Raw genomic sequence first — 15344 nt, 5'->3', positions numbered from 1 at the left:
CTAACTTATGGTCATGCCACTCGGACTCCTGGCTGGGGAAGCTGATATATGTACGCCACCATTTTTAAGGGCACTTAACACTTGGCTTAAGTGTCTGGAAATGTTGGCTGTGTAATCCCTAACACTTTTGAGCTCACAGACTGGAAAGAGTCTGTGGCCATAAAGTGTAGGGCACATAATAATTGTTGCAGCCCAGACACTGCATAGGTCATTGATGTTTCAGGGTCTAAATCATATCTGAATCATATCATAAAGCTGCAGGAGGCAATGCATGACCTATACAGATCTGTTGCTGAGGCTCCTCCACCCTCATGCATCTCTCCTCCTCCTCAGTTAGGCAGATGGCCTCAGTAATGGATCTCCCAAAATAATTACCATACTCTACCATCATTCCCCAGCAACAATTACAAGGGGTTTGGGGTAGGTTTTTATAGCCCATTGTTGTGCCATTTGAGCCATCTCACCTATCATTGTTTAGTTGCCTTCTCTGTGGGTTTCCCAGCATTTTTCTAAGCCGCAACTTCATATATCCAAAGAATTGTATCCAGACCATGTTAAAAAATGATATGGCAATTTGTGACGACACACATTTGAAAACCGCAACTGTCTACTGATTTGACAGCGAGTTCGTTTTTAATAAATCTGGAGGTTTGTAACTCAAGCAGAACAACCCCCCCAAAACTGTGGAGTTGCTCAAATCGCTCCTTAGTAGCCCTATGCTCCCCGCACCCCCCCCCCCCCCCCCCACAGGAGAGGTATTTAGGCCCACCTTTAGTGTGACTTTAACGCATTAACTTGCATTTTCACTAATAAAATGCTAATAAAGATACTGCGTTGGACATATACCTGTTTGCATAGCACAAAATCAGCAAATATGCACCATGCATGCTCACAAATCAAACTGCTTAAATATAGGTGTATGGAGATTTGGAAGACATTTACTCTTGCACCTACTTGCTGCTGGAGAGGCTAGACAGAGGAGCGAAGGGATGGTCTAATGTAGGCCAAGCACAGTGAAGGCATGTTCGGGTAATTGTGTACAGATACAGACCACACAGACATACAGAAAAGCATGTCCAAGCCGTATCATTCGCAGGTGCCTATGGCTGATGACAATGACATACGCTAGCACTAGCTAGTCTTCTGATTGGATGGTTGCAAATTCATCTATGGAGCTGAGAATTTCCTCATTGTTTGAGCTTATATTATAGGATTTGTGTGCATAGTATGAAATTAATACACAAGAAGAAATATTATATCTATTCTATTATAGATGGTTTATTTTTAATTTAAATCAAGCCCAAAATGTTAACAAACTTTTCTTGTTCTTATGACCTGGTTGTGTGTATGTGTATATGTGTGTATGCGTGTCTGAGATAAACCTGGTGCATATGCTACAGGCGCAGTTTTAGATACATTTTGCCATACATGCATCTCAGAATATATAGGTGTAAATACACTATTTTCCCTGCTGCTTTTTGAGCTTCTATTCTATCCAACATGCGTCCAACACGTCATCAGCCATCATCAGTGTTTATTCCCTTTTGTAAGTTGCATAGTTGAAACTATAATCGTGCAACAACTGAAACAATTGCTTTACAATCATCATCATCATCATCATCATCATTTATTTACACAGCACCACTAATTCCGCAGCGCTGTACAGAGAACTCACTCACATCAGTCCCTGCCCTATTGGGGCTTACAGTCTAAATTTCCTAACACACACACACACATACACACACACACACACACACACACACACACACACACACACACACAGACTAGGGTCAATTTGTTAGCAGCCAATTAACCTACCAGTATGGGGTTTTTTTTGGTGTGTGGGAGGAAACCGGAGCACCCAGTGGAAACCCACGCTAACACGGGGAGATCTTACAAACTCCACACAGATATTCAATACACATATGACCTGTATGTTAGTGTTTGTCAGCATTACTGCTAACTTTATTCCTTCCTAATACTTTGAAAGTTTTCCGCTAACTAAATGTTGCTTGATTCCCTGATCAGCTTTCATCATTTTATCTATAATTGTACCGACATTGTACGTTCCATTTACACCATACTTACCAACTTTTTTCAGTTGGTCTCCGGGAGCCTCTCTGGGGCAGGTGGGCGTGCGGGGGGCGGGGCTCTCAAACCCCGTGACGTAATGACGCAAAACACATTATTTGACAGCGGGGGCAGGGCCAAATGCGGCGATTAGCGGAGAATCGCGGCATTTTGGCCCTAATTCGGGCAGATGCGGGAGATTGCCACACTCTCGTGGGAGTCCGTGAGACCCACCCGAAATGCGGGAGTCTCCCGGACATTCCGGGAGAGTTGGTAAGTATGATTTACACCTCTGTGTCAAAGAGCATCTCCAGGTGCACTTGGAAATGATATTAGTATTAACTGATATATTAAAAACATTCAAAAACATGCAATGAAGAAAGCCCTCATTTTTATGATTATTTTAAGACATAAATGAGGCTATATCAAGCAATATTTTATTTGAAAAACACATTAGTTTAAATGTAAAAAGGTGCACTCTTAAAGTGTGAGCAGGGCCGGATTAAGTGAATGGAGGCCCCTGGGCTAAGGGGGCCTCCATTCCCCCGTGAGTGCCCCCCCCGTGATCCGAGCCGCCCCTCCCCCCCCGGTGATCCGAGCCCCCCACCCCACCCCCCGGCACTTACCTCCTTCTCCTCCTTCCCAGGCGCGCTGTACACTCTTTACTGAGGAGATCTCGTGAGAGTGAGACTCACGAGATCTCATCAGTAAGGAGAATACAGCGCGCCGGGGAAGTACTGCAGTGAAAGTGCTCAGCAGCACTGATCGGGCTGGGGATGCCCCCGCCCCCGACCGATCAATACTGCTGCTGAGCACTTTCAAGGGCCCCCTGGATGCCATAGGCCCCTGGGCTGTAGCCCAGTTAGCCCTATGGTTAATCCGGCCCTGAGTGTGAGTTAGTTAGTTGTACTTGACGTGACGCTTTATAGTTTACACCACCTGCATTTTTCAGAGTATTGACCATCCCTCAAAACTGTTTGCAGATTATTTTTACGGAGCCTGTTTCCAAAGGCTGAGAAAGTCGCATGCACCTTGAAATGAGTGAGACACATAATGAAGCATTGTGGGTTCACAGATATTCCTAAATTACCCATGATGAGGGGCATGTACAGTAGAATGTAAATCCTGGTCATAAGCATAAAACATGTTTTTTACAACTGCGCCTGTGCACTAGTATAATGTATCAAGCAATAAACACGGCTCTATCTGTATAGAGCCGTGGAAGCTATAGTGTTCTATCATCATTTATATAGCGCCACCAATTCCGCAGCGCTGTACAGAGAATATTTGTCACTCACATCAGTCCCTGTTTCATTGGAGCTTTCAGTTTAAATTCCCTAACACATACAGACAGACACACAGACTAGGATCAATTTTATAGCAGTCAATTAACAGGCGCGCACGCAGGATTTTAAGGGGGCGGTTCCCCCCCCTGATAAAAAATATATAGAGAGAGCTGCTGCGCATGTGGCCACGCATGCACAGCAGCTCCATTTCGGCGGCACTGTATTGTACAGCAGCCGCGGAGCTGTCAAAGAAGCATCCGTGGCGGTGGTGTATTGTACTACAATACAATACCGCTATATGTAGGGGCACTGTTTAGACCTCGTTCTTCATGAAGGGGAGGGGTTTCTGGAAAACCAGAAACCCCCCTTCATTCCCCCCTGATTAATCTACTAGTACGTTTTTGGACTGTGGGAGGAAACCCACGCAAACACGGGGAAAACATGCAAACTCCACACAGCTAAAGCCTTGGTACTGCTCAATTCTATATTTCATAACATGTCCCTAGTGTGATATAATCAATCTGTAAATTATCTGACTAATCTTGGATTAGATGAGTATTGTACTTTTTTGATAATTGCGTTTTCCCTTACTTCCACAAGGTGACAGTAGTGTAAAGCAGATACAGGGGCTGCTATTTCTGAAATGCATATTGCGCCAACCAGAGACAAGTTCTCTGGTGTAAAAATAATGTAGAATAGTCCAATGGGCAGCCAGACATTCTCCTATTTTGCCATAGTTTATACTTATTTAACTGAAAAATTATTTATGTTATTTTAGTCAAAATATCCATATATGTGTGTGTGTGTATATATATATATATATATATATATATATATATATATATATATATATATACATTGTTAATTGTGAGCAGCAGGAAACCTGACCCTCCTCCATATTTGCATCTGTGCGAAATCTGGAGATAGATCTGGTTTGTAAAATATTTTTTTTAAAATCCCTGACAGCTCTTTATAAGCAGCAAATGCAACTGCGCCACCAGCAGTTTTGGAAATTAAGATATTCTAAAAAAAGCAATAAATATATTTTGATATTATTTTACACAATTGCTCTTTTGAGATCAAAACAAACAGTTTGGCAAAGTGATTGTCATGTCATTTCTTTTTCCCAGCCACCAGGCAACAAGAACAGTAATGATCTTATATCCACATCTTGTAATGTGGCTGTTATCTCACACATACTTCAATTCTTATCCCATGACTCTAGAACTAATATCTTTCTAAGGAATGAATGAGAGTGCCAAATCATTATCTGTGCTCATTAAAGAATGAGCTGCCTTCAGTGAGCACAATCAGCAGGTCACGCATTTAATGCCAATGGCAAAAAGACATATTTTCTCAGAACGCTTTTGAGAGTTGAGGGGAGTGGGGGAGGGAGGGAGGGGGGGCTACTTAATTATGTTCTAAGTAGTTCCCAAAGTCTGCACAGCTCACACTGAAAGAGAGAGCGGGGTACATAAAGGGTTAATTGTGTGATCTCAGCTGTAGGAATCAGTGGTCCTGACTTAATAGTGAAGCATTCTGTCAGCACCAAGTATGACCTAGTATATTGTAAGATCTGCCACCCATTATACTTTCACCTTCTGGAATGTGAGTAATGGCAGCGATGACATCAAATACAATGAAAGCTGAGAAATTTGAGATAGAAAATGTCATTTTTACTGAATAGTGTTTTTTTTACTGTTTCTATGTTTTTTGTTTAAATCAATAAAGTACATTGTGGGGCATATTCAATTGCCGGCGGAAAGGCAGAAAATCTTACGGCGCGTGCACTATTACCGTTATTACGGTAATAGTGCACGTAAAAACCGATATTACGGTATTTTTCTCGCTGGATTTTAGCTCGCAGCTCCGAGCCGCGAGCTATTTCAAATTAGTATTTGCCCAGAATGACTTAAAGTTATTAGGATCAGCGCGGTGGCTTAGTGGGTAGCCATGAGTTCGATTCCCAACCATGGCCTCATCTGTGTGGAGTTTGCATGTTCTCCTCGTGTTTGTGTGGGTTTCCTCCGGGTGCTCCAGTTTCCTCCCACACTCCAAAAACATACTGGTAGGTTAATTGGCTGCTATTAAATTGACCTTAGTCTCTCTCGGTGTATGTTAGGGAATTTAGACTGTAAGCTCCAATGGGGCAGGGACTGATGTGAGTGAGTTCTCTGTACAGTGCTGTGGGATTAGTGGTGCTATATATATATATATATATATATATATATATATATGTATGTATACACTGTTTTACTCTGTTGCTTATCTGGTCAGCAGAGGAATAATGATTCTGATGCATGCATGAATTTCTGAGGAGTTTGCTAATGTTGCATTTAGAATGTGTCGTGAGCAAATTCTTGCAATCATCTGACCAATCTGTAAGACTGAAGGAGATCATTACACCACACAGAGATTAAAATTGCACAGCTTATTGGAAGCAGTTAGTTAAAAAAATAAGTGATCCGGTCAGAGATCTGCTTTCCTAAGTCGTTTCATAATCACCTCCCTTGTACATGCAAATTTCTGTCCCATGTACCGGATAAGATTGAGAAAGAACCTATATTTTTACATTAACCTGATGCTGAAACCATCAACAATTGTTGCAATCTGTATAGGCAACGAGAAGAAAATCATTAATGATTACACCCATCCATATAAATATGTATATATCTAGTATAGTATAATATAAAGTGATAGAGTCATCTTTTGAATTAAACCTGCAAGAACATCTAAATTGAGCCTTATGTTCACAGCTATATTCAGCATAACACTGTTAAGTAAAATCGTGGTATTGGCAAAAACTCTCTGAGTTGCAAAACAACAATTTGAGCATAGAATGAAAACAACACTTTGCATCTTATTTCAGCTTCCCTGGTTGGTCAATGAAGCATGTTTTGAGCCCTGAGCCCTAGTGCAGATTGATATCTCTCATTTTTGTCTACCCCTTCCCTAGATCTACCAAAATGCAGCGGGGGAGAGGGGAAAATCACCTTCTAAAACATCACAAGAGCACCACATAGTGACACCTTGGAGCAATGGTCTAGTGATACCATATCCTCTATGTTATAAAGAGAGATGAGCGCACTCGGATTTCTGAAATCCGAGCCAACCAGAACGTTGCCGATCCGAGACAGATCCGGGTATTCCCGCCAATTGCAAAACTGAAACCAAAGCTCTGAGTCATAATCCCGCTGTCGGATCTCGCGATACTCGGATCCTATAAATTCCCCGCTAGTCGCCGCCATCTTCACTCGGGCATTGATCAGGGTAGAGGGAGGGTGTGTTAGGTGGTCCTCTGTCCTGCTATATCTCGTGCTGTTCAGTTCTGTGCTGTGCTGTGCTGTGCTGTGCTCTGTGTTCTGCTCAGTCCAGTGGTGCTGTGACCTGTGCTCTGTCCTTCTGAGTTCAGTGGTGCTGCTGGGTCCTGTGCTGTGTCCTGTTCAGTCCAGTGGTGCTGTGTCCTGTGCTCTGTCCTTCTAAGGGCATTGTTATTTCCCCATTATTCCCAAATTATAAAAAATTTCAAAAAAGTTATAAAAAAAAACTACAAAAAAATTGGTACTGCTATATTACAAAGTTCACTGATTCAGCAGTATAAGTCTAGTGGTACTGCTATATTACAAAGTTCACTGATTTTGCAGTATAAGTCCATTGGTACTGCTATATTACAAAGTTCATTCATTCTGCAGTATAAGTCCATTGGAACTGCAATATTACAAAGTTCACTCATTCTGCAGTATAAGTCCAGTGGTACTGCTGTATAACTCCAGTCCAGTGGTACTCTCCTGTGCCGCATATAATTTTTAAAGGCTTTGCCGAGTGTGTGTGGCTTCGGGGTACACTGTCTTGTGCTACATATAATGCAGAACAAAAATTTGGAGGATAAAGTAGGGAAAGATCAAGACCCACTTCCTCCTAATGCTGAAGCTGCTGCCACTAGTCATGACATAGACGATGAAATGCCATCAACATCGTCTGGCAAGCCCGATGCCCAATCTCCTAGTACAGGGCATGTAAAATCCAAAAAGCCCAAGTTCAGTAAAAGTAGCAAAAAGAGAAACTTAAAATCATCTGAGGAGAAACGTAAAGTTGCCAATATGCAATTTACGACACGCAGTGGCAAGGAACGGATTAGGCCCTGGCCCGTGTTCATGACTAGTGATTCAGCTTCACCCAAGGAACTAAGCCCTCCTCCCCCCCCTACAAAAAATTTAAGAGAGTTATGCTGTCAACAACAACACAGCAAACAACTCTGCCTTCTAAAGAGAAATTATCACAAATCCCCAAGGCGAGTCCAAGGGTGTTGGTGGTTGCGAAGCCTGACCTTCCCATCACTGTACGGGAAGAGGTGGCTCCTTCCACCATTTGCAGTACGCCCTCTGCATATGCTGGAAGGATCACCCACAGTCCAGTTACAGATTTGGCTAATGAAGGTGTGAATGTTGTACACCGGGAGGAGGATATTGATGTAGCTGGCGCTGAGGAGGATGTTGATGATTATGATGCAGACAGATACCAAATTGCCTTTCTCAATTTCTATTTATATTCCAGATTATATAACGGCTGAATAGTTTTCTATTTTACTCCTAGTGGAGAGGGGATCTGATGCAGACAGATACCAAACTGCCTTTGTTCATTTCTTTGTATATTTGAATTTCTAGTTCTACAGTCTATGCAGGCTGCTTTTTTTATATTCAACTACAAGTGTGGGGCGGGGGGGGGGGGGGGTGGCATAGATAGCCACCAAAGTAACGTGGTCCATTTAATTTCACTTTCTAGCTCCACAGTCTGTGCAGCCTGCTTTTTTTATCTTCAAAGTATTTACAAGCCTTGCAATCTAAATTAACAAGAGGTAGTGACGTGCTCGAACTCCACCCTCTATATGCTGCAGAGGATGGAGGAGCATCAAAAGGCCATTCAAGCCTACACAGCCACCTACGACATAGGAAAAGGAGTGGGGATGCGCCTGAGTCAAGCGCACTGGAGAATGATTTCCGTGTTGTTCAAGGTTCTGCAGCCATTTGAACTTGCCACACGAGAAGTCAGTTCCGACACTGCCAGCTTGAGTCAGGTGATTCCCCTGATCAGGCTTTTGCAGAAGCAGCTGGAGAAAATGAGGGAGAAGCTGGTACACCATTGCGATTCCACCAAGCATGTAGCTTGTGGATGAAGCCCTTCGTACGCTTTGCCAGGATCCTAAGGTGGTCAGTCTTTTAAAGTCAAAGGAATACATTCTGGCCACCGTTCTCAATCCTCGGTTTAATCGTATGTTGTGTCTCTGTTTCCGGCTGACACAAGTCTACAGCGGTGCAAAGACCTGCTGGTCAGGAAATTGTCCTCTGAAGAGGACCGTGACATGCCACCAGCTCCACCTTCATTTTCATCACTGTTTGTGCAGTTCCAAAAAAGAGGAACTGCCATTTCTATTGCTACCTTCTTTCTTTCTGTAATTCCTGTGTCCTGTGGTCTGTTCTGCTAAGGGCATTGTTATTTCCAAGTTATCCAAAAGTTCTAAAAAAAGCTAATTTAAATTTATAAAAAAAATTATAAAAAATTAATTTTAAAAAAAATAAAAAAAATAAATAAAAAAAATTCAAAAAATAATTGGAAAAAAATATTACAACATTTTAAAAAATCTAGCTTGTACTGCTATTTAAAAGTCTAACTACGATTATTCACTGTTGCTGTACCCAAAAATAATAGGTACTGCTATTAAAGTACAGTCCAGTGGTACTCTCCTGTGCCGCAGATAATTTGTAAAAGCTTTGCCGAGTGTGTGTAGTTATGTATCACAGGTTTTAAGAAGAGGCACAACACTGACAACCTGTTAGAGAAACTGAGGGAAATAATCTCTCTGTGGCTCACCCCACTTAGACTCTCCTGGGGATTCGAATAACTGCCATTTCTATTACTACCTTCTTTCTTTCTCTATTTTAAAAAAAAAAAATAACTGCCATTACTAGTACTACCTTCTTTCTTTCTATATTATAAAAAAAACAAAACTGTCATTTCTATTACTACGTTAATTGTTTGTGCAGTCACAAAAAAGAGGAACTGCGCCTTTAACTGCTATGTTGGTTTTAGACGTCCATCCGGTGTCCGCCATCTGTGCACTGGAATTCAGACCAGTTGAGGGTACCAGGGCCACTCCACTACGCAGTCCAGATACTTGTTTGGTGGAATTCAGACCAGTTGAGGGATTTTTTATTATATTGTGGGGACCACTCCACTACGCAGTCCAGATACTTTTTTGGTGGAATTCAGACCAGTTGAGTGTTTTTTTATATTGTGGGAACCACTCCACTACGCAGTCCAGATACTTTTTTGGTGGAATTGAGACCAGTTGAGGGTGATATATTGTGGCCCCGGTACCAAATTGGGTACCGGGACCACTCTACTATGCAGTCCAGAAAGCTACCTCGGTGAAACGGTTTGGACTAAAAACAATATTGTGAGGTGTGAGGGTGTTCAGAATAGATTGGAAATTAGTGGAAATGATTGTTATTGAATGTTATTGAGGTTAATAATAGCGTAGGAGTGAAAATAAGCCCAAAAACTTGATTTTGGAACTTTTTATGCTTTTTTCAAAATAAATCCGAATTCAAAACCTTAAATCCGAACCAAAACCTTTCGACAGGTGTTTTGCGAAACAAATCCGAACCCAAAACATCAAGCAAATCCGAACCCAAAACACGAGACACCAAAAATGGCCGGAGCACATCCCTAGTTATAAACAATTTGTGCACTAACCTTTATCTTTCAGGGCTTCTGTGACAGCTGGTGGGAGTCCAGTGATGGCCGTGGGTCTGTGTTATGGATGCTATGTCTGTGCCAGCTACCATGTTGATCACAGCAGCAGCGGTTATGTTGCTGGTTACAGTAAATATGACAATTTTAACATTATTTTCAGTCCATTATAATCAAAGTAAATTGCAAGCTATACTGAGCATAAAAACCTGTCTATGAGAATAAAATTGAAACTAAAAAGAATGAATGAATTTGTGGCAATATAAATAAATTAGAGACCTACCAAACCATTCGGTCAATTTCATAATTTGAGTGATTAGTTGATTTCTGTTTAATTTACCCCAAAAAAATTTGGAAGATTGCACATCATGACCATCAATAACACTATTTAAAAATGTTTCCTTCCCTGATCACTATAGCTCCTGCAGCTTCTGTCAGACATGAGGGAATGGGGTACTCCTACTGTATATGGTTACAGATTTTATTATGTAGCATGTACTTGAGTTAATCCCATGGAGAAATGCCAAATGTCCTCTCTAAACCGAGCAATCTTCAAAAAAGAGTTAAATATAAATCTAATGGGACCTCCACCCTGAAGGGTTCCATTCACAATCTGACGGATATCCCTCTTAAATTCAATTTTTAATAATAGAATTGCCAGATTGCACAGCTTAGAGTTAACAGTGACATGCAGTATGTGTCATTTATTTGTAACGGCTCAAACAGCTGATCTGATAGCCCATCACTAGACATGAGCAAATCCCAAATAGTTTGCCATATTGGTCCAATAGTTTTTTTGAGTTAATTCGTTTGTACTTGTAACAGAAAAAATCATAAAAATGTCTTCAAGGCAAAAAAAAGGTTCATGTTCATTATCATGGTTTATTTATATAGTGTTACAGATTCAGTAGCGTCTGACATAATAGAAACATAGAATTTGACGGCAGTTACGAACCATTGGCCCATCTAGTCTGCCCATTTCTTAACCTATGGTAGCCTCAAACCCTATTTGATCCTGTATTCTTTATAAGAATATCCTTGTGTTTATCCTAAGCATGTTTAAACTGCTCTATTGTATTAGCCTCTACCACCTCTGATGGGAGGCTATTCCACTTATCCACTATCCTTTCTGTAAAGTAGTTTTTCCTCAAATTTCCTCTGAACCTACTATCTCTCCAGCTTCAGTGCATGTCTTCGTGTAATCATACAGATAGACAAACATGAAAGCAATATGCATAATAACAGGCACATGGGTACAGCTGCAAAACAATAAGCTCAAAGTATATATATATATATATATATATATATATATATATATATATATATATATAATGTCAGTGCCAATCAAGGAAGACAGAGAATGGACAAACAGGAGACATATGGTGGAGGATTCTGCCCAATGTCAAGACTTGGGCATGAAGGCCCACCGGGGTTGTCATGGTGGGGGCCCACCAGAGGGCTTGTGGCCAGCCACCTGAGTGTGTGACTAGAGGGGTCAGCCAACCGAGGACATAGCTAGTGCCATATTGAATGTAAGAATGCAGTGTTTGCAAAAAGTGCACAGTCTGGGCCCCAGCCCCTAGATCAGTACAAAAGGGAACAGTCACCCAAAATCAGGACTGTCCCGCCAGGATCAGAACAGTTGGCAGCTATCCTGCTCTCTTCTACCTGTTCTTTCAGCTTTCACGTTCTGGTGTCTTAAGCTCAGTAGTTGCTTGTCTGGATCCTGGAATGTTGGGCTCCTGTTTGGGAAAAACGGAATGAACATATGAAAAGACGAGCCATGAGAGAACACTCTAGGGCCCCCTTCCCAACCAGCCCAGATGTTATATCAGTAGCAACACACGGACACACACTAATACATTTCTCAAACACACGAACACACACTAATCTGGATTATTATAACATTGTCAGGAAAACCTCTGGGACGTGATAAAGAAATTCTATGGGAGAGAAAGAAAACAATGGAACTGTAAGAATGGTGAGCTCTGTAAGCAGACTTCATAAACCCATTAAAGACACTAGTTAAAGTCCTAAAATTAAAATATGTTCATATGTTAATCGTTTGATTTTTACATTAGACCAATTCCATGGTAAACAGAGTTCCCTTTCCTAAGACTTAATAAAACTATAAGTAATAGTATTTTGGAGAAATGGAAAGTTGAACGTAATAAAGAGTGATCCTAAGGTGGAGATATGATGGAATTTGTAGTGACATTTTTACACCTCCCACTATGCATATTTCCAGTCAGACCCACAAATAATCAGACAAATAGACACATATGCACAAAGAGAAAGTCTCTACATGTCTGCACTATCATAGGGAAAAAAAACACAAAAAGTGATAACCAGTGTTTTGTTTTAATGTATAACTTAATACTAATCCTTGAAAAAATGTTACTGTTAAGTTAATATAAATTTACTGACTTCTTTTTATGTGTAAAAAAAACCAAAAAAACCCCCCAGAAATTAGACAATCCCTTCCGGCATAGAATCAAAGTTGTGGTGCATACTGCAGAAGTTACCGACTGTCCTTAATTTTCAAGGATTTTTAATTAACTAAGTCAGTGGAATGATCCCTCTTTTTCTATATATTGACATATCTCATGCACACTGACACACACTAATATATTTCTTATGCACACTAATACATTTCTCATACACACAGACACATAAACTCCCATACACTTACCTTTTCACTGCCACGCCCCCTATGAGTAGGGGGCGTGGCGGTGCTCTGATTGGCTGACACAGTCACTCAGACAATCAGAGCACAGCAGAGGCACTGAGGAGTTCCTGCATAAGCAGGCAACTCCTCTGCATTACCGAGCTGCTCCAACATGTCTTCCTCTGTGGGGGCCCTAGTGATCGCATTCCAGCCCCGCCCCATAGCAAAAAGGGGCGGGCCCATCAGGAAGTGGGGCCCACAGGAGATGTACCCAGGACCCTGCTGGGACAGTCCGACACTGGCCCTGACCATGACAGCTTATTATTTAGATGGAGGGGATAGAGAGACAATTGGAGAAAAGGGGGCATTAAGCTTAGAACACTGAACGTGCAACCATTCCCAGCAGCAGACTGGGAACATGAAGATGGTTCATGTAACTACATGTCATCAATGGTGCAGAGGCTTGGGTTAATTTTTTTAGACATACATTTTTTAATATAAATATATATTTCTAAAAAAAATATTTAAACAAATTGTTTTTGCAACTATACTTAATAAATATTACCTTGCAAATCAGATAACAATCTGCTTCAGAACCACCAAGCCTGCCTAATTCAGAGCTATGCTTTCTTGTTTTGTTCATCTCTACATGTCACAGTGTGACAGAAGCCTAGCACTTACATTGCCTGTTTTGTGGTGTTCAGTAGAGTGAATATGTAAAGTTCTTAGGGTTATATTTCTCATGCACAAAATGCACAGGTGTTATTACTATTAATAACTAGTAATATTATTAATATTACTATGTGCCAGAATGGCTTCCTGACTTTCTGGTTCGGTGATGTTTGAATGCGAAGTGCAGATGTTCTACCTGTTGTACAGGTAACTGTGTAAAAATAGTTGGCGTTACCCTTAGCAACCAATCAGACATTTCTAGGCTGTAGAAAAATGATAGAATCTGATTGGCTGCTCAGGACAACACGTGCAGAAATGTTTTCAGAATTCTCCCCCTAGACTTCACTATAGTACCCAAAGATTGAATGTTTATGAGATTAAACAGCCATTTTATTGTATCCATCTGTTAAAAATATTTTCTGTTGTAGCCTAGGAACCCCGATAAATATTTTAAAGTTGATGCAAAATAATATTCTCAAGTTACATTATTGTTATCGGCATAATAAGCCAGGAGAAAATCCCCTGTTGATCAGTGCTTTTTAAGTCAATGCTGTCTTATAAATCAGTTGACATAGGATTATGTTTGCCCAGGTGATCATTTAACTTGATTTTCCCTCATTTCCATTTGCTTGAATTCTTGCCTAACATGGCTGGTATGAATAATCAACATAACTGTACATAAGACAAACTCACTCATGCGTTGTGTCCTCGAGACTCTATGAGAAAAGCCATGTTGACAGAAATGTTCCTGATGGCAGGGTTTATATTAAACACGGGTCCGGAGTTTGAATAGGGAAATCGTGCTTGTAACAAAGCCAGCTCTACCTCCGTGAAGATATTCATATAAGGGGTTGTATTTTATTGTAGTGTAATTATTCTTATCCTGGAAGTAATTTCTTAGGCTTAATAGCCACTGTGTAGTTGTGTTGAATGCTAGCCATAGTGGATTTTGTACAGGAGATACAAGTTCTGGCTGATTCAGTAGAAGGGTAGCAAATTTGACCCAGGTATACCCTTTCTTAACAAAAGGGACATTTGGTTTGGTGAGAGCTGTTTGACTATTAGTCTAGTAATCACTATGGGATTCATTTCGAGTTTTACGCATATTGCTTGCTGTAAGTTCTGACATAAACAAAGTCTACTCACATATATATATATATATATATATATATATATATATATATATATATATATATATATGTGTCTAGTGGTATATATAGGTGTATATACATGTCTAATAGGTCATAGGGTTGTAGCTTCATTGTGATAGTAGTAAGTGCACAGGTAGTGTTACCCAATTTGCACGCAATAGAACAGTGTAATGAAGTATCATATACACAAGAGAATAGTGTCTTGAGAGCGTTATTGATAAATGTGAAAGTCACATTTTTCAAAATAAAATGTAATTAAACACAGACATCCCCACATCCATTATTTGCCGCTTTATAATTTAAATGGGAATCTTTTTGCCTGCAGTAGTCCAAATGAAAATTGCAAAAAAGTAATAAAAATAGACACCCACTACTTAATATAACCTAGCTGCAAACAGGATGGTGCAAACCCCTGTGGTAGGATGTTTCCCCCTCAACCCGTTGGAAGCTGTATCCAACCACCCTGCTCACTAAGGTGCCCTCCCTCTCTCACTGGTTACCTTAACAGCCAGGAAGTAGGAGCAGCATCCCCTACTCCTGGGCCTGGGAGTGTGGCACTTAGTTGTGACATCATAGGCAAGCACCACCCTCCACTGACATGAAGGAGCAGAATCCCCTACTCCTGGGCCTGGGAGTGTGGCACTAAGTTGTGACATCATAGGCAAGCGTCACCCTCCACTGACATGAAGGAGCAGAATCCCCTACTCCTGGGCCTGGGAGTGTGGCACTAAGTTGTGACATCATAGG

Source organism: Mixophyes fleayi, chromosome 7 (genome assembly GCF_038048845.1).
Source record: "Mixophyes fleayi isolate aMixFle1 chromosome 7, aMixFle1.hap1, whole genome shotgun sequence".
In the NCBI taxonomy this organism is placed as follows: Eukaryota; Metazoa; Chordata; class Amphibia; order Anura; family Limnodynastidae; genus Mixophyes; species Mixophyes fleayi.
Note: the sequence above shows the minus strand (reverse complement) of the source record.